Source organism: Prionailurus bengalensis, chromosome B2 (genome assembly GCF_016509475.1).
Source record: "Prionailurus bengalensis isolate Pbe53 chromosome B2, Fcat_Pben_1.1_paternal_pri, whole genome shotgun sequence".
Lineage (NCBI taxonomy): Eukaryota > Metazoa > Chordata > Mammalia > Carnivora > Felidae > Prionailurus > Prionailurus bengalensis.
This window is the reverse complement of record NC_057349.1, coordinates 135,466,336-135,484,036: the sequence shown is the minus strand read 5'-3', so window position 1 is coordinate 135,484,036 and position 17,701 is coordinate 135,466,336. Positions and strand designations below refer to the sequence as shown.

Sequence of the window (17,701 nt, the reverse complement as noted above, 5' to 3'; positions counted from 1 at the left end):
ACAGGGGATAGGGTGAAAATGACAAGGAAAAACAATGGAGGGACTCAATTTTTTAAAAAAAGATTGAAAAAAAAAAGTCCAAGTTAGGATTTAGAAAATAAGTGGAAGGTAGCTGAATATGCCACCCCACGTATGTCACTTTGGCATATTGACTATTTTAATTTTTTTAACGTTTATTTATTTTTGAGACAGAGGGAGACAGAGCATGAACGGGGGAGGGGCAGAAAGAGAGGGAGACACAGATTCCGAAACGGGCTCCAGGCTCCCAGCCGTCAGCACAGAGCCCGACACGGGGCTCGAACTCACGGACGGCGAGATCGTGACCTGAGCCGAAGCCGGACGCTTCACCGACTGAGCCACCCAGGCACCCCAAGCATATTGATTATGTTAAACTGTAGGCACTTCAAAAACAGCAAATGCAGGAAGAGGCTTTCTCTGAACTCCCTTTATGTGCCTAAAGACAGATTGGTCAATTCTGAACTGGTAGATACCCTGGACGATGCCCTCAGAGTGAGTCCCCAGGGATCTATACTTTCCTGAAAAGAAACCAAAACTGTGACTTTATTCACAGATTTCATATAGAAATCGCCAAGCCTTTAGAGGGAGAGTTGTATTTTCCACTGGTCCATGCCACTTTGCCTTTAAAAAAGGATGCTAATGGCCCTGCTAGGCATATATGCAAACTTGGAAAATGGAGCTGGCTTGTCTTTTCCACCAGCCCCCTGCCTAGTTGGGCCCAATGTCACCACCTAAAGACCTATGTTTCTGATTCCATTTCTTCGGGCGCTGGCTCCTGTGATGAGAAAAATGAAAACTGTGCCCAAGTGCCTTTTGGTGGAAACTGACTACATCACTTTAACATCTCTTCAGTTAGCCCCAGAATTGGGAGTGGCGCACCTCAAACCTTCAGCAGGTTCTGAATAAGGAATTAAACCCCTTCTGTGCTAAACTGTATAAGCGAGCAGATGGAAGGGAGTTACAGTTACGAGTTTTAAAGCCATTTTAAAAATCAATAATTTGTTCCCTTCTCAGAATACAAAATGAGCACACCCCAGTGATGACAGGGAAAGGCTTCGATTTTCTGGTTACAAATAAAATGCACCTTCATCCTTGGAGTTCAGAAGGCAAATAAAGTTGTCAAAAATGGTAGCCTAGGTACAATCCCCTGTGTGCATTAATGATGATCAGAGCAGATTCTGATTCTGTTCGTCTGGTGAGGATCTAGGAATGTGCATCTTCCTTTTTTTAATGTTTATTATTTATTTGGAAAGAGAGAAAGAGCGTGAGCAGGGGGGAGGGGCAGAGAGAGAGGGAGAGAGAGAATCCCAAGCAGGCTCCCCACTCATCACAGAGCCTGATGCAAGGCTCGATCTCACAACCGTGAGATCATGACCTGAGCCGAAATCAAGGATGCTCAACCTACTGAGCCACCCAGGCACCTTAGGAATGTGCATCTTTAACAAGACTCCAGGCGATTCTACGTCAGCAGTACAGGGACCCAGCACTGAGTAATCCCTGGGAGGAAATGTTAGCAAATCAGATAGATGGACTTACCTTGTTGAGAACAAAGAAAAAAATGCCAGAAGCAGGCTGACCCCTTGTCCTTCTGGAGTTGACAGTTTACTAGTTGCTAATGGTTGTTAAGGAAAGACGAGTCTAATTCCATGAGACAATGTATTTTGTTTCCTTAGCTGTTTTAGAGCCATTGTCCCCCATCTTTTTACTATGAAGTATTACTTTTATTATTTTTTCCAATTTGTTAATGCAAGTAATAGTCAAACAGAACTTCTGATCAACATGACACAACCAGTATTTTAAAGTAACCCGAGAGAATTCACACCCAGAGCAAAGAATCTTGATTTTAGTTCTCGGGTTGGAAACTCATGCTAACTGGCAGGTAATATATAATCAAGCCCCCAGGGGTGTGAACCCATAAGGCAAAAGTCAGGATAAATTGCGGCTGACACTGTATTAGTGTCAAGGAGACAGTAGGAGATAGTGGGGTCTGTGGCTACGTAGAACAGGACACACCCCATCTAAAGAAGGCTGCCGTGGCCAGGCCTTTGCCCATGGTTGCCACGCAGGCATGTGGATCCAGGGGTGGCCAGACTGCCCAACTTTTCAAGAGTAGTAAAAAAAAAAAGACAGACATTCTTTTTTTTTTTTTTTTTTTTTGAGAGCGAGCATAAGCAGGGGAGGAACAGAGAGAGAGGGAGACAGAATCCGAAGCAGGCTCCAGGCTCCGAGCTGTTAGCACAGAGCCCGACGCGGGGCTGGAACCCATGAATGTGAGATCATGACCTGAGCTGAAGTCGGATGCTCACCCAACTGAGCCACCCAGGCGCCCCAAAACAGACGTTCTTTAGTGAAATCTCCTGGGTTGGAAATGTCGATGATTTTTGTAAAACGCGACTGTGCTGTCCAGAGAAGGCACATGTGCCGGCTGGATCTGACTCTGAGCTACCGTTCGACGTGGCCCTGGAGGTCGGTCTCTGATGCCGTTCCAGCGGTGAATGCACAAGTACCTTTTGACCTTAGAACTACCGGAAAGACCTGGCCCACGGACCCCTGTTCTAGGGCAGGGATCGGAAAACTCCCTTTAAGAGGCCAGATAGTAAATGTTTCAGGCTTTGCAGGCCCTTTTGTCTCCATTGCAAGCGTTCCGGTCCTCCTTGCGGCCTCAAAGCAGCCACAGATAATTCGTCAACGAATGTGTGCAGCTGGATTCCAATACAGCTTTATTTATAAAAACAGGCTGCCAGCCTGTGGACTGTAGTTTGCTGACCCTTTCCATAGGGTGTCCTGTTCGGGGGCTCTTTGACATTTATTTACTCAGTCTGGTTTGTCTAATTTTGGAAAGAGAAATCTATTTTTAACTCTTTAAGCCAAAATCCATTGTGATAGGAACCTTTCAGAAATAGCCCGGCCCCTCATGTGCCATGTTGTTGAAATAGATCACACGGAGGGGCGGGGGGGGGGGGGGGGGGGTGCAGTGAAGGGGAAAGCTGGCCCCCGCGGGGCTCCAGCTGACCTGCCGCCTTCAGTCCCAGCTTGGAGACCTGCTTCCTAACAGCCCCCAGCTCTGCTCGTTCTCTGGGCCAAATAGGCTTCACACCCTCTATTGTTTTCCACCACCGACGCCAAGGCCTTGCTGCTGGAGACTGTGCTTAGCATCTTGCCTCCTTGGGATGTGATTGCCCAACACCAATAAAGCAACATGCTAAATTTAGCACAGCCCTGCCTGTCGAATCAGACAGAACTGTCACCCAGTAATTGCCGTCTGCAACACTTCCTAACTGCTTGATTCCTGCTGACTTTCCCTGGGGTCTCCCTTGCTTGCAATAAACCTGTTGCGGCTGGCTTTGATCTTTGTCCCCAGAGCTGCCGGAGCCCCTGGCGTATGCCAGCGGGTCTCCCACTGCCCGGGAGCGGCTCCCAGCGCATCAGCTGAGATGGATTGTTGGCCCAAGGTGGCAACGGATGCACATAGTTCTCCTCCTGTAGAGATGGGGGTGGGGTGGGGGTGGAAGGTTAAATCGGGACCACCCACTTAACTATGATCTCTATAACTGTCTTGTACGGGCTGTTAGCTGGGGGATGAGAGGGGAATCGTGGCCAGGATCGAAGGGCAAATACGAATATCTGAAGCCATTAGCACCCTGCAGATACATCCAAAGGGCCCATGGAGCCTGGAGCTGTGTGTACTGTCTTCTTGACCTCCTTGTGGAACTATCCGGAGCCCTGACACAGGAGCAACACAGAATGCCCACGGCTGCTTGTGAATGATTCATTTTGTAAGTGCTTGGTTCTGTATGGCCTCTGTTCCCCCAGCTCAGCCTTCAAACAAGCAAGTCACTAATATGTAGGATTTACTGTCAGGGCTGATTTGACACGAACACGTCTCCCCGAGATTCTGAAAAGCTGACGCTAATAGGTTGGCGATGGCCGTCAACTCGGCCTCACCAGCGAACAGCCTGGAGTCCACGCCTCGCCCATGTGAAGGCTTCTGAGACCTGGCGAAGTGAAAATATGGGTTCTACTGGCAGCTAAGGGTTCACTCTGTTCGGGTGAGCTGAGATTGCCCACAGGGAACAGAAGAAAGTGCCCAGGCTCTCTGACCCTAGACATCACGGGAAGCCTAGTTTCCAAGAATCCAGGCCGGCTGCGCCAAGCCGCTGGGTGCCCTGAGCCAAAGGCTCTCTGCACAAATCATTTATTCCTTCAGAAGGGGGGGTTCAGTGTTAGCAGGCCTCTGCTGTATCCCATGTCACGATGGGAGTAAGGCTTGGGGTGTCACAGGGCATAGGCAGGGGAAATCCACTAGTGGCCCAAACAATCCATTGCCCACTCCTTGCCCTCAGGTCTGCGGATGGAAGGAAGCTTCTTGCTGGGTAACAGTTCTGAATGGGTGAGCCCTGCATGTTCGTGGGGTATGTTGGGACAAGGCAGCTCGTTGTCATATAGAACCTTGCCTGAATCTCTCCGGTGTATACCACAAAGAGCACCAGCCTACGGGTTGTCTAGTAGGATGTCTAGTCGCAGACTTGCCTCTCATAACTCAGAGGGGATATCAGTGTACCTCCTAGCACCTTGGTTTCTTATCAGCTGGTGTTGTTGGAAGAGAATCATCCTCAATCTCCATACAGGAAAGACTCTACCATTTCATACTGGTTCTTGCCTGGAATGTTACCCCGGAGCACACAGCTACATGTCCGGTCCATGAAAACGATGCTGGAGTTCTTAGAAAAAGAAAAGCGACCACTTAATCTGTATCTTTTGCCCATAAGTAGTTTGCCCTCAACCCTCTTTCTGGCAGGCCTCACGTACCGTTCTTCCTTGCTCTGTCCCATAATCAGCTGTGAGTGGTCGAGAAGTAGGTCACTCTCAAGCTTTCGGTTGCTAAAGGCCTTTCATCTCACTTGACATCTTCTCTGTCAAATTGCCAAACCTCTTGCCCGGGCGGGTGTTCATCCTCATAAACGAGAGCTCTCTGGACCCAGGAAGGCAGCAGGTCTGCTCTTCAGAACTGTCTCAACCGAATTCATCTCGTCTTTGCTCTGGGGACTGTATCGTCCCCTGCGCACTCCCCGGGCCAACTCACCAGCCGACTCTCCTCTTTGCTCAGATCTACTATGCTGAGCCCTAGGCTGGCCCTTGACGACAGCTACAAAAGGACGCGTCAGCTTAGAAGGCTTTCCCTCAGTATCCAAGCCCCGTGCGTGCTGCCTCTCACTAACAGGAGGCAGCCACCCGGAAGTCAGATCTTGCCAGCCGTGGCCGACATCTTGACTGCAACATCTTGACGCTGAGCCAGAACCACCCAGCTGATCGCTCTTAGATTCCTGACCCACAGAAATTTTGTGAGATAGATGTTGTGTTGAGCCACAGAGTTTTTGGATGATTTGTTGGATGGCGACAGACTAACGGATACACGAGTCAAAGTTTTAAGACACTTGGAGTCCAACGTCTGGAGTGTGGCTCTTGCATGGCGCCTAACGATATTCCTGAGGAGACTGACTCCCTCAACAGAGTGTGAAGGATTTCTTTGAGGGAGAAGGCCAGACACTCAGAGCGCACTGTGGGAGACAGCAAAGTATGGTGGGAAGGGTAGAGTGAACACTCTGTCCATACTTTCATTCCGTGAGGCTCAATTCTCTAGCAGTTGTCCGACAACCTAGCAGAGCCCCTGACAAATGCAGTTTCGCTCCAAAAGTGCTAGAGCTCTGCTGTCATCTGTTAGAAATTTCTGGCCCAGCCATTTGCGGTTGATATGAAAATTTGGTCTCAGGCAGCCGTGACCTAGCCCTTCCCCATCCCTCCAAGGATCGCAGTAATTTCTCCTCAGACTCCCTGTCTGCTGCCCCGTGCACAGGAAATTTGGATTTAGCTGACAAACAAAATTGGGATTTAACAAAGAAAAGCACAGTCATATCGGAATGTGGCTTCTCACAGCGTGTCAGGGGAACTCTCAGATATTACTCTCTTCAGAATCTCTGTGAGAAAAAATAATTGTTTTCTTTCACACAACAATAAAGTGTGAACTGTGTTGAATTATGACAGAAGGGGTTGAGGAAGACCAGCAGAAGTGATATTTGGTGTGAGTGAAGACTGTCCCTCCAGGCATGCTGCTTGACATTCTGGGTATGACAGCTGAAGGTCCTGTTCCATCACTGTTATCCCGTCCCCAGTGGCCATTGGGCCCAGGGCTCTGCTCCTAGAAGCACAGGGAGTGCTGTGTGGCCTCTTTCTTGTCACTGGGATCAAGAGAAGCTGGAGAAAGAGACATTGCCCTGCAGCCCGTGTTTTCCATTGCTTCTGAAGAGCAATGGAGAGAGCTAGGGGTTGGGGGAGAGGCTTAATAAACTGGCAACATAAAGTGAACTCTAATGTCAACCCTTTTTAAATCCCTGGCAGGGCCCAGGAGGACAGTGGGGCTGTCAATACAAATGACGTAGCTCAGAGTGGCTGGAGGAAGTCTGGGTGGTTTGTATCACACATATATGTCCTCGCTGGCCCCCAAGATATTTTTTCGCATAGCCCCAGACTTATTCGCAAAGGTGTTGTCTATAAATAGATCTGTCCTGGGGCACCTGGGTGGCTCAGTCAGTTGAGTACTGTACTCTTGGTTTTGGCTCAGGTCATGATCTCACGGTTCGTGGGTTTGAGCCCCGTATCAGGCTCTGCACTGTCGGTACAGAGCCTGCTTGGGGTTCTCTCCCTCTCCCTCTCTCTCTCAAAATAAATAAATAATTGAAAGAAACAAATAGATCTGCCCTCACACCAAAAGTGTGAGTCAACAAAAGGTGAGAAATGGGAAAGTCATACAAACCTAAAAGGCAGAAGCAAACATTTCAGAAAGCAATCTGTTGACAAACACAGTTTCCGATACACACGTTTGCACGTTCCTATCTATATTTGCTGGCCGTGGGAAGCCCGGAGGCTGAGAGAGTCTGGTTTCAGGAGACACTTGGCCGTGCACATACATACCTTCCACCCTCAGCAGCGTGACGATGATCCCCGTGGTCCGTGCCCCGCCCAGCGTGGCCTCATACCCAGGCTCCCCCACGGCCACTCCTCCTGCTGGTCTACTTTGCCAGAGGCCACACGCTCAAGTCCCGGCTCCCACAGACCACCCCTGCCTGTCCTTGCCTGTTGCCTGAGGGCCGCCTCCCTGGCCCTGCACTGCATGCGTGTGCCTGGCTCCTGCACTCATAGGGCAGTCGCTGTGCTCTGTGACATTGGTGGCACACACATCTCCGTCCTCATCACATCTGGAAACTAGTCCTGAAGTTCGATGAGGCAGGTTTTCTAGTCTAGGCTGGCTTGGCTGTGCTGGATTGTCTCTAATGGCCTCTCCTTTTCTGGGCCCTCAGCTGGGATGGTGGGGATCGTTGGGACCACCCATCCTCCAGACGGATCCAGCCTTGTTCACACGGTGGGAGAAGTTGCCAGCAGCAAGACAAGGCAGGACCTAATGTCCACATACTTTTTCACCTTCTTCTTGTGTCATATTTGCTATTGTCCCATTGGTCAAACAAGGCACATGACTATACCTGCACCCATTTGGGTAGGAACCAACGCAGAGAGGCATCAACAAGCCAGCACCACTCAGCGACAGACAAGCTACCCCAGCAGACATTGTGTTTCTCATTGTCACATCGCGGAGGGTCCTCAAGTATGTCCTTAATGAATAAATCCACTTACACTACAACATGAATAAATATGACTCGTTGTTTATTATAGTAAAATAATAATGCTTCATTTATGATTAATAAAATCTTCGGGATCAGATCAGATAGGTAATACAAGCACTTAGGAGAAGTTAAGTAAGCTTGATGGGAAAACCAGAACCTGCATGGGGTGGGGGAGGATGTTTACAGTGGAAGAGGCAAGGAAGATTGCACTCATGAGGCACCATGCAGGCTCCACTGAAAGGCAGAGCATTTTATTCTTTACTTTCTGAACGTGCAGTCAGTCTCCATTTATTCTCTAGATCTACTACCTACTTTTCACTTCTGAGCTAGGAAGACTGAATCTAGAAAATCTACAGACCCTGGTGTGGTTCCCCAGTGGGAAGTCCTGGCAGGGTTCAGAGGGAAGAGAAGAAAGCAATGGGGCATTTATCCCCCCTCCTCCACAGAAGCCACAGCTTTGACCAAAGTGGAATCCTAGACCACAGACCCTGCTCAATAGCCCCTCCCATGGTTGAGGCTCTCACTGGGTTCCAATGACACCACTTCCTCTTTGTGTCCCTCAAGCCCCAGAGGAGATATAAATAGAAGAGCTATGTCATTATGAGGCCTAGTCAAAATGAACATGCAGAGCCCATTGTTTAAAAATTAATCCATCAATGGATGAATGGATTCAAAACATGTAGTATATATGTACAATGGAATATTATGAGTCTTAAAAAGGAATGATATTCTGAGACATGGTTCAACCTGGATGAGCCTTGAAGACATTATGTTGAGTGAAATAAACCAAACACACAAGGACAAACAATTGCATGATTCCACCCACGTGAGGTACCTAGAGTAGTCAAACTCAGAGACAGGAAGTAGAATGGTGGTTACCAAGGGCGGAAGGAAGGTCAAGTGAGAAGTTAGGGTTTAAGAGGCAAGTGAGAAGTTAGGGTTTAAGAGTTTCAGTTTGGAAAGCTGGAGATGGTTGGTGATGAAGGTTACATAAAAAAGTGAATGTACTAAAAAGCAAATAGTGGATTTTTGAATACACACGGTTTTTTACTTCAAATAGAAATTATTAAACACTTCAAGAATGTGGGCAGCCTGGGTGGCTCAGTTGGTTGAGAGCCTGACTCTTGGTTTCGGCTCGGGTCACGATCTCATGGTTTGTGAGTTTGAGCCTCGTCTTGCTTGGGATTGATTCCCTCTCTCTCCCTGTCTCTCTTTGCCCCTCCCTCCCTTTCCAAATAGATAAATAAACTTAAAAATTTTTTTTTCAAGAATGTGAGAGCAGAGTATTAAACCTAATGTGGGGAACTCCTGACCACAGGCCCCTGAGAGATTGCACTGGCCACACCTCTATGAAGCCAGCCCCGGGGTAAAAGCTTGCCGTACTGCTATCCCTTCCTCCTTCCCTGTGGGTTCCCATAACCCTGCAGGGACCCAGGCAGATAATCCCTTCTTTAAACTTGGCCCGGTTAGCCTGTTGAGGGTGCCATCTTTCCCTGATGGGACTTAGATGGATGTAGATATTCTAACCTGTGACCGAGAAGAAAAATTCTTCAAGAAAAAATAGGCACAGAGCAAAAAGTGAGGGGAAACACCGGAACCCTTCCAAGCTGGTAATATTATCAGTCACAAGAACAGTAACATCTCTTCACAATGTAATTTTACACATATTTGATTTTCATGAGCAGTCCTGTAAAGTAGACATTATATCCTCATTCACGCATGAGGCAACAAATTTTTAAAAAGATGAGTGATTTTCACAAGGTCACCCAGCTAGAAAGGAGCAACAAAATTAAACCTAACCCTTCCGATTTTGAACTTGAAGCTCTTTCTGCTTTAGCAGGATCAGAAGAGATCAGGGTTGGAAAAATCATATAGGAAGGGTCCCTTGCTGTTTCAGGGGGTGTTCATCAGGATGGCTACATCTTTAGGGGCACCCTAGTCCAGTTTCCAAAACTTTCTTGGTTTGTGAAAACTTTAGTGTCTTAGTAACTTTTTCACAGCATCTCTTGGCTAAAAGAAATACCTAAAAGTTTCATTTATTGTTAGGTACAAAAACCTTAACAAATACCTAAGTCTTAATATTTTAGTAGTCTGGGAAAATAATACACACACGGAAAGAAAAAATAATATATTTGTTTTATTCTTAAATAACCCCGCAAGCTTATCACTGGATATGTATGCCTATTGGACACTGCACAACTTCTGAAATCTTGGAATCAGGGCAGAGACCACAACTGTCATTCCCTGTTTCACACTAGTTTTCACACAAGACTTGCCTTGCAAAAATTTGCTGTCTTCAATAGAAATAAAGCATAATCTAACGCTGAACGTGTGAACCTCATTGACCTAGTCATCCTCTCGGTGTCTGACAGATATCACTGGTTTCCTGCAAAATTTTAAAACACCTTGTGGTGCCCTGAGTTTTGAGGCACTCCTGGGTGTTTCGGTCACAGTTTAGGAAACGCAGCCCTATATCTAAATTTTGCACTTTTGGAAACAGGATTCCATGTACTCTAACAGCTAAGGCTTTAATATTATTAAAATGTCCATACTAACCAAAATGATCTAAAGATTCAATACATACCTTTCAAAATCCCAGTGGCATTTTCCACAAAATAGAAAAAAATAACCCTGAAATTCATAAGGAACCTCAAAAGACTCCAAATAGTCAAGGCAATTGAAAAAGAAGAACAGAGCAGGAGGCATCAAACTTCCTGATTTCAAACTATAGTACAAAGCTATAGTAATTAAAACAAGTGTGGCATTGGCATAAAAACAAACACAAAAATCAATGCAACAGAGTCCAGAAAGAAACCCATGCGTACACGGTCAATTAATTTTTAACAAAGGAACCAAGAATAAATAGTAGGGAAAAGATAGTCTCCTCAATAAATAGTGTTGCGAAAACTAGATATCCACATGCAAAAGAATGAAAATGGACTCACACCATATAAAGAGTCCACTCAAAGTGGACTAAACGTTGAATTTAAAGTTTGAAACAATAAAATTACTAGAAGAAAACTAGAACAAAACGAGGGGTAAGCTAGCTGACATTGGTCTTGGCAATGGTTTCTTGAATCTGACACCAAAAACAAAGACCAAAAAAAAAGCAAAAATAAGCAAGTGGGACTCTATCAAATTAAAAAGCCTGCACAGCAATGAAAACCATCAACAAAATTAAATGTCAATCTATGAAATGAGAAAAAATATTTGCAAACCACATATCTGATAAGGGGTTAATATCCAAAACATACAACAAACTCATACAACTTAATAGCAAAAAACCAAATAGCCCAATTGGAAAATTGGCAAAGGATCTTAACAGACATTTTTCCAAGGAATATAAACAAAAGGCCAACAGGCACATGAAAAGATGCACAAAAATCACTAGCCATCGAGGAAATGCAAATCAAAAATCACAATCAGATATCACCTTATACCTGTTAGCGTGTTTATTGTCAAAAGATAAGTAACAAATGGTGGGGATGTGGAGAAAAGGGGATGCTTTTATACTATCGGTGGGAACGCAAACTGGTACAGCCACTGCAAGAAACAGTATGGAAGTCCCTCAAGAAATTAAAAATAGATCTACCATATGATTGAGCAATCCCACTTTGGGGTAAATATCCGAAGGAAATGAAATCATTGTCTCAAAGAGGTATCGGTATCACCGTGTGCATCACAGGGTTTTTCCCAAGCCAAGGTATCAAAATAATTTAATTGACAGATGAGTGGATAAAGAAAATGTGATCTATATATATCTATACACACACACACACACACACACACACACGCAATGTGATGTTATTCAGTCTTTAAAAAGAAGGAAATCCTGCAAGTTGCTACAACACGAATCAACCTAGAACACATTATGCTAAGTAAAATTAGCCAAAGACAAATACTGCACGGCATCGCTTACATGTGGACTCAGGTTTTAAAAAAAGATGAAAAAAGTGGAACTCCTAGAAAAGTGGTTGCAAGGGACCAGAGGATGGGGGAAGTAAGGAAAACTTGGTAAAAGGTACAAACTTGCGTTAATAAGATGAGTAAAATCGGAAGGTCAAAGGTTTAACATGGTGACTATAATTAATCATGCTGCATTGTATAATTGAAGTCTCCTAAGAAAGTAGAACGTAAGCGTTCTTATCAAAAAAATTAAATTAAAAAAAAAACAGGTAAATGAATATGTCGGGTGATGGATGTGTTCATGAATTCAATGGGGGGGATCGTTTCACAACGCAGACATGTATCAAATCATCATGTTATACGCTTTAAATACAGTCCAATTTTATTTGTCAATTATTCTTTGGTAAACCTGGAAAAAATAAAATACATTACAGGAATAATAATATTATGGTTTTAGTCTTTATTTGAGATTCAGCCGTCTTCCCAGAGTCTCACCTCTAAATGGGTATCGTCTCACTTCCCTGCTTGATCGTGCACCTGCTACCCCCCCGACACATTTAGAAATGATATGACCATTCTCATAGTTGATTACGAGAACGAAACAGTGGCCTTCCTCATAGTTACTTTCTTTTTCTCTGGGAAAGCACCAGAATGTTCTGTGGTAATTTTAAAGGATCAATTTTTAGTTTTTTTATAAAGAGATGAGTTAATTCTTTGTAAGCTTTAGCTTTCATAAATTTAGACTTGGTGCTGTCAGTCTTTTGGAGAAAATACCAGAGAAGTGCGCTTTACATAAGTCACCGTTACATAAGTCTTCTCATAGCTCAAGACATAGAATGACCAGAAAAAAATCTTAGAAAAGCCATTTCCAAACATGCAAAATTTGACAACCACCACCACCATCTTAAAAGAAAAACAGGAACACCACCAAACCAGAGAAATCCTCTGTTCTCATCAGAATGATAAAAGATGCAGATCTGGCTCAACTGGCCCCGGGCTAACCTCTGACCAGGCCTGGGCATGCTGGCATGTGTGGGTCCTAGAATGAGTCTGGTCCACTCTGAACGGAGGTAAATGGCATCTTTGCTTCTACTCTAGGCTCATTTAGGGCAGACCTCATAAGACTCAGAAACCAGAGGTACAGGTAGAGGATAAATGGTTGGGACCTCGCGAGAGAAAAAAATTATAATTTACAACAAGAAAAAAAGAGACATTTTTAAAAGTTGCTGGGTCACACTACTGGGAATACAAACTAGAAGGCTGAATGCAAATGCCTCCCACCAACGGTGTAGGGTTTCTCCCATCCAAGCCTACGGACTTGCTCACTCAGTTCCAAGGCAGATGCTTCCTCCAGGTCCTCCTGCCCTTTATTGGCTTCCATCTAGGCTGCAAATGCCCAGCAGTCAACAGCATTGCTTCTCCCCCAGGAAAGTTCTGCCGTTCTCCCCAGTCCCAAATATGAAAGCTTCAAGGAAATGAAGAACACCTCTTCCCCACAAAATAATCTTAGGAAAGCACAATGAACTCTCTTTTCCATAACCCTTGAGGCAACTGGGGGCATTGGATCTCATTTGACCCTTCAGTGGTCCAGTATTCCACCTGGTAGGAATGGGTGCATAGAATGGGTGAGTGCATACCCAGACCCCTTGATCTACACAAATGCACATGCTGTGGTCTCAACTCTTCCATCTCATGGAAATCGTTGTATAACGTAATCCAAATAATATATCCCAAGCCAATTATTATATTCCAAAGCTTTCTTCTGAGGGGTCAACCTTGCCTTTAGTATCCCAGCAAATTGGCACTGTATAATTGGAAAGGCAGATACCAAGCAGTGCTACAGAAATATAGGTGCTTCTTTTTTTTAGTTTTAATTTTATTTTATTTTAGAGACAGAGTATGTGAGCACAAGTAGGAGAGAAGGCAGAGAGAGAAGGTACAGAGAGACAGAGAGAGAGAGAGAATCTCAAGCAGTGCCCATGTTCAGTTGGGAGCCCAGTGTAGGGCTGGAGCCCAATGCAGGGCCCGATCCCATGACCCTGGGATCATGACCTGAGCTGAAATCAAGAGTCGGATGCTCACCCAACTGAGCCACCCAGGTGCTCCTATAAGTTCTTTTTTTCTACTCAACAAAATGGATATCTTTTGAGGACCTAATATGTGAAAAATAATGTGGGTGCCTATAAAGGTAGAGATCTTTTTTTAGGTGATAGTCTGGTCCTCAAGAGCTTCTTTTTTTTTAAACGTTTATTTATTTCTCTTGAGAGAGACACACACAGAGAGAAAAGGAGAGAGAGAATCCCAAGCAGGCTCCGTGTTATCAGTCCAGAGTCCAACTCAGGGCTGGATCTCACAGTTTGGGAGCCCGGAGCCAAAGTCAGGAGTTGGACACTTAACTGACTGAGCCACCCAGATGCCCCTTCAAGAGCTTTTCTAACACAGTGAATTTTCTTTCACTCTTGCACCAAATCTCAAAACAGCAGCACACCAGGGGCAGGTGGGAATTCACCTCCTCTAGAGGATGAGAGTACAAGTATACAGGGGCAAAGTGACTGTGAATAGTCAGGGGTGAAATCTAGGACTGGATGCCAATGCCTGATTCTCTAAAACATCAGGATGGCCTGCGTTCAGTAAGAATAATCATATAAATTAGTAGATCAATTATCTGCTGTTTCTCCAGGCTTTCAGGACCATGCTACCTCCCTTCTCCTATCTGTGAGCTTTTGTCATCACATTTTGCCCACGGTAGGAATTGGCAAACCTGTAAGTGTAACTGAAAGCTTCAGTGACGTGTGATTTAGCTCCTCAGGGCTCAGTTACCCCATGAGGAATGATCCCACCAGCATTCCTATGAAGTCTCAAACAAATCACACTGGATTCCCAACAATTTCTGATGAAATCAGATGAAATAAAGTGAACAATGAAAGTCCAGGGAAGAAAGAAAAAAAGGAGACATCTTATCATGCTCTCGACAGGGGTGACTGGAAAGACAAGAAGACTCTGCTGTTGCCAGGCAACCCCCTCCCTCTCTGAGCTTCGGGTTGGGGCCCTGACTGTGGGAATAACTTCCTTTGTCCTCATGTGTGCCTCCCTGGCTCTCAAAATGTCCTCTGGCAGCTGAGATCACTCCATGTGTGAGACCAGAATCTCTATCCTTATTTGTGCTACCCTAGAAATGTCTATTTCTGAGCTTCTTTCTTTCCCAGGAACTCAAAGCCATTCTCTGCATGTCATGGATATTATACGATCTATATGCAGACAGCATATATGAACACATTACACATGCAAATTGAGCCAATTCCTTGGAAGTTCTCTGTTCCTTCCTCGCCAGCTGCCAGATTTGGCAGGCCAGCTGACACCCAGCCAGGCCATTTTATTCATCACTGCACAAAACCAGGGTTTGGCCCCTCTCTTCCTAAGAGTCACAGAATACAAAAGCTGGGGAAAGCTGGAGGTAGGGAGGTCCCTCAGTTCTCCCTTGACAACTCTAGCCCTTTCCTGGGGGTTAAATTAAGCATTTGGCCCCAGCTATTGTAAACCTGTCTTCCCTGTGATGGAGTACTTGTGGCTTTATTCTTTGGGGAGCCCTGAAACAGTGTCTAAAGAACAGCTGGATATATATGAGATGGGGGGCAGCCTCAGACTCCGGGAGGAATGTCCATCAGGCCCAAGGTTTCTATATGGCAGGAATATGTGTGGTGGGATATAAACTCTTGCATTTGATAGAAAACTTATGATGCAATCTAAGTGTCTGCTTGAGCTATCAGTTCCCAAGTCTTCTGTGTGCAAGGGTCACCCTTTCCTTTAACATCCAAGAAAAATAGCTCAAGCCCATCCTACAATCATTATGAATCCCAGTGCTCCATGTCTCCTGGTAGTCTCAGAGGGGTTGCATTCCTCTTGGTGTTCTCTCTCTCTCTCTCTCTCTCTCTCTCTTTCTTCTCTACTTTTTCCACTGAATCCCTCATCTTCAGGCAACATCACTTCACCCTATGCTCTCCTTCTTCATTCCCCAAAGCACCATCAACATAAGACTAGTATGTGTACAACAAAATTTAGTGAAGTTTGGGACAATGGAGGGAGAACTAGAGCACACTTCACATGACATAAAATTGGGCATTAGACACTACAGTCCTGGATTTCCCGAACCACCTCTGCCAGAGAGAGTTTCTCATGGGTATTCCTTCCATTTAGGGCTCCTCCTTGCTGACATTCACAGGGATCCTGTGGACTTCTCCTTTAAGTTCCTACCAATTACTTCCTCTCTCTCAGGCTTTAAGAGCCAGAAATCTTGCTACTTGTAATGCAGAAAAAGTTTGTGTTTTTTCCTAAGCCTCTTACACACAGTCACGTATCATATTGCCTTCTGGATTAAAAATATTCTAACCTATTTTTTACCCAATCTAAAAATTAAGTATGTTCATTCCTACTTATATTCGTCACTAGAAAAGCCTCCTCAAGAAAACCATCATGGAATCACTTGCAAGATGAGAAGCCTTCAGACAGCTTTGCTGTCCAAAAGATAAATGGCACCCCTCCCCCAGAAAGGAGATACGTAACAATCTGTGTTGCTGTATTTATTTTTACTAACTTTTAAAATTCCAACTGTGTTGTCTTAATACTAATAGAATCGCTAAAACTCCCAAGAAAGCAAATCACTGCATTTCTCGCACGGAGTACAGGCCTGAGGAAAATGAGGAAATCGGCAAAATGGGAGAGTGTGGGCCAGATGATCTCCAAGATTTCTTCTAGCAAATACTCTTCTGCACCTTCTCTTGCCTACCGATTTGGATGCTGAAGTAGAAGACGGAGGTGCATGGGCAGGAAGTGAATCCAGCGGGTTTGAATGTACTGTATGTTGGAATTAATCTCAAAGAATCAACCGGAGAGTTTGCTAACTGAAAAAAATAAGTTGCCACGTCTCACTTGTGGAGATCCCAATTTAGGAAATCAGGCATGAGGTCCAGTGTATTTAAAAAAAACCATTTTTTTTTGTATTTTAAAATAAACTCCACAGGTAATTCTGATGAGCAACAAAGTTTAGGAACTTCTGGATTTGTATGATAATTGACAGTAATAATGTAGGTGAAAACCAAAATGCAGGTTAAAACAATCAATTTAAATACCAAAGAGGAAAATAATATTAGTCTGTTTCAATGGATTTAGTAAATGTATAGAATACAAGACAGCACAAGCTGGCTTTTTCCAAAGGCTGTATCCAAAAACAAGAGTCTTTCAAAGGGTGTATTCCTTAAATATTCATCAAAATGCAAGTTTCAGCAAACCCAAAGGCAGAGCTACAGTATACCCAAATACATAACTTTGACTAGCAACCAGGGGTTAGCAAGTTCTCTTTAAGACTTTTGAATAACATATCGCTTCTCAGCTTTTTGGCTAGGATCAAGTGTAATACTTTTGAATAACCTAACATAGCTCTTTATCTGATGTCCCTAAATTAAGACATTTTAGAATAAAGGACATCTTTTCAAGCAATGTATTACTTCTGGATTAAAAATAATTCAACCAATTCTTTCCCCATTCAAAAAAAAAAGGAATACGTATTTTATTACTATTTATATCATTAGTAGAAAAACCTCTCAATAAAACTATAGAATTTGAAGCATGCATAAAGTATGATGTCACTTGTCTTTGGCTTTACATTAGACATAGCAATATTCATAATTTCTTTACATCTCAATTTTCCTGAAATTAATAGAAATTTCTTAATTAACGCAGACAGGGATCATTAGAAAACAAGAACTAAAAACTGCTTTTGAAAAAACAAGTAAAACTTTTTGTTTCAACATATATTTTTCTAGGGGTGCCTGGGTGGCTCAGTCGGTTGAGCGTCCGATTTTGGCTCAGGTCATGATCTCACAGTTCGTGAGTTTGAGCCCGGCATTGGCCTCTGTGCTGATGGCTCAGAGCCTGGAGCCTGCTTCAGATTCTGTGTCTCCCTCTCTCTCTGCTCCTCCCCCACTTGCACTCTGTCTTTCTCTGTCTCAAAAATAAAATAAACATTAAAAAAATTTTTTTTAACATATTTTTCTAGCTTTTGTATTAGTGGTCATTGCTATATAGTAAATCACACCAAAATGCGG

The 17,701-nt window shown here is 44.3% G+C and overlaps 1 pseudogene; it reads left to right on the top strand.

Annotated features, from left to right (window-relative positions):
• Positions 1-16,974: 16,974 nt before the first annotated feature.
• On the top strand, positions 16,975-17,123 carry LOC122490732 (annotated as a pseudogene).
• The last annotated feature ends 578 nt before the right edge of the window (positions 17,124-17,701 follow it).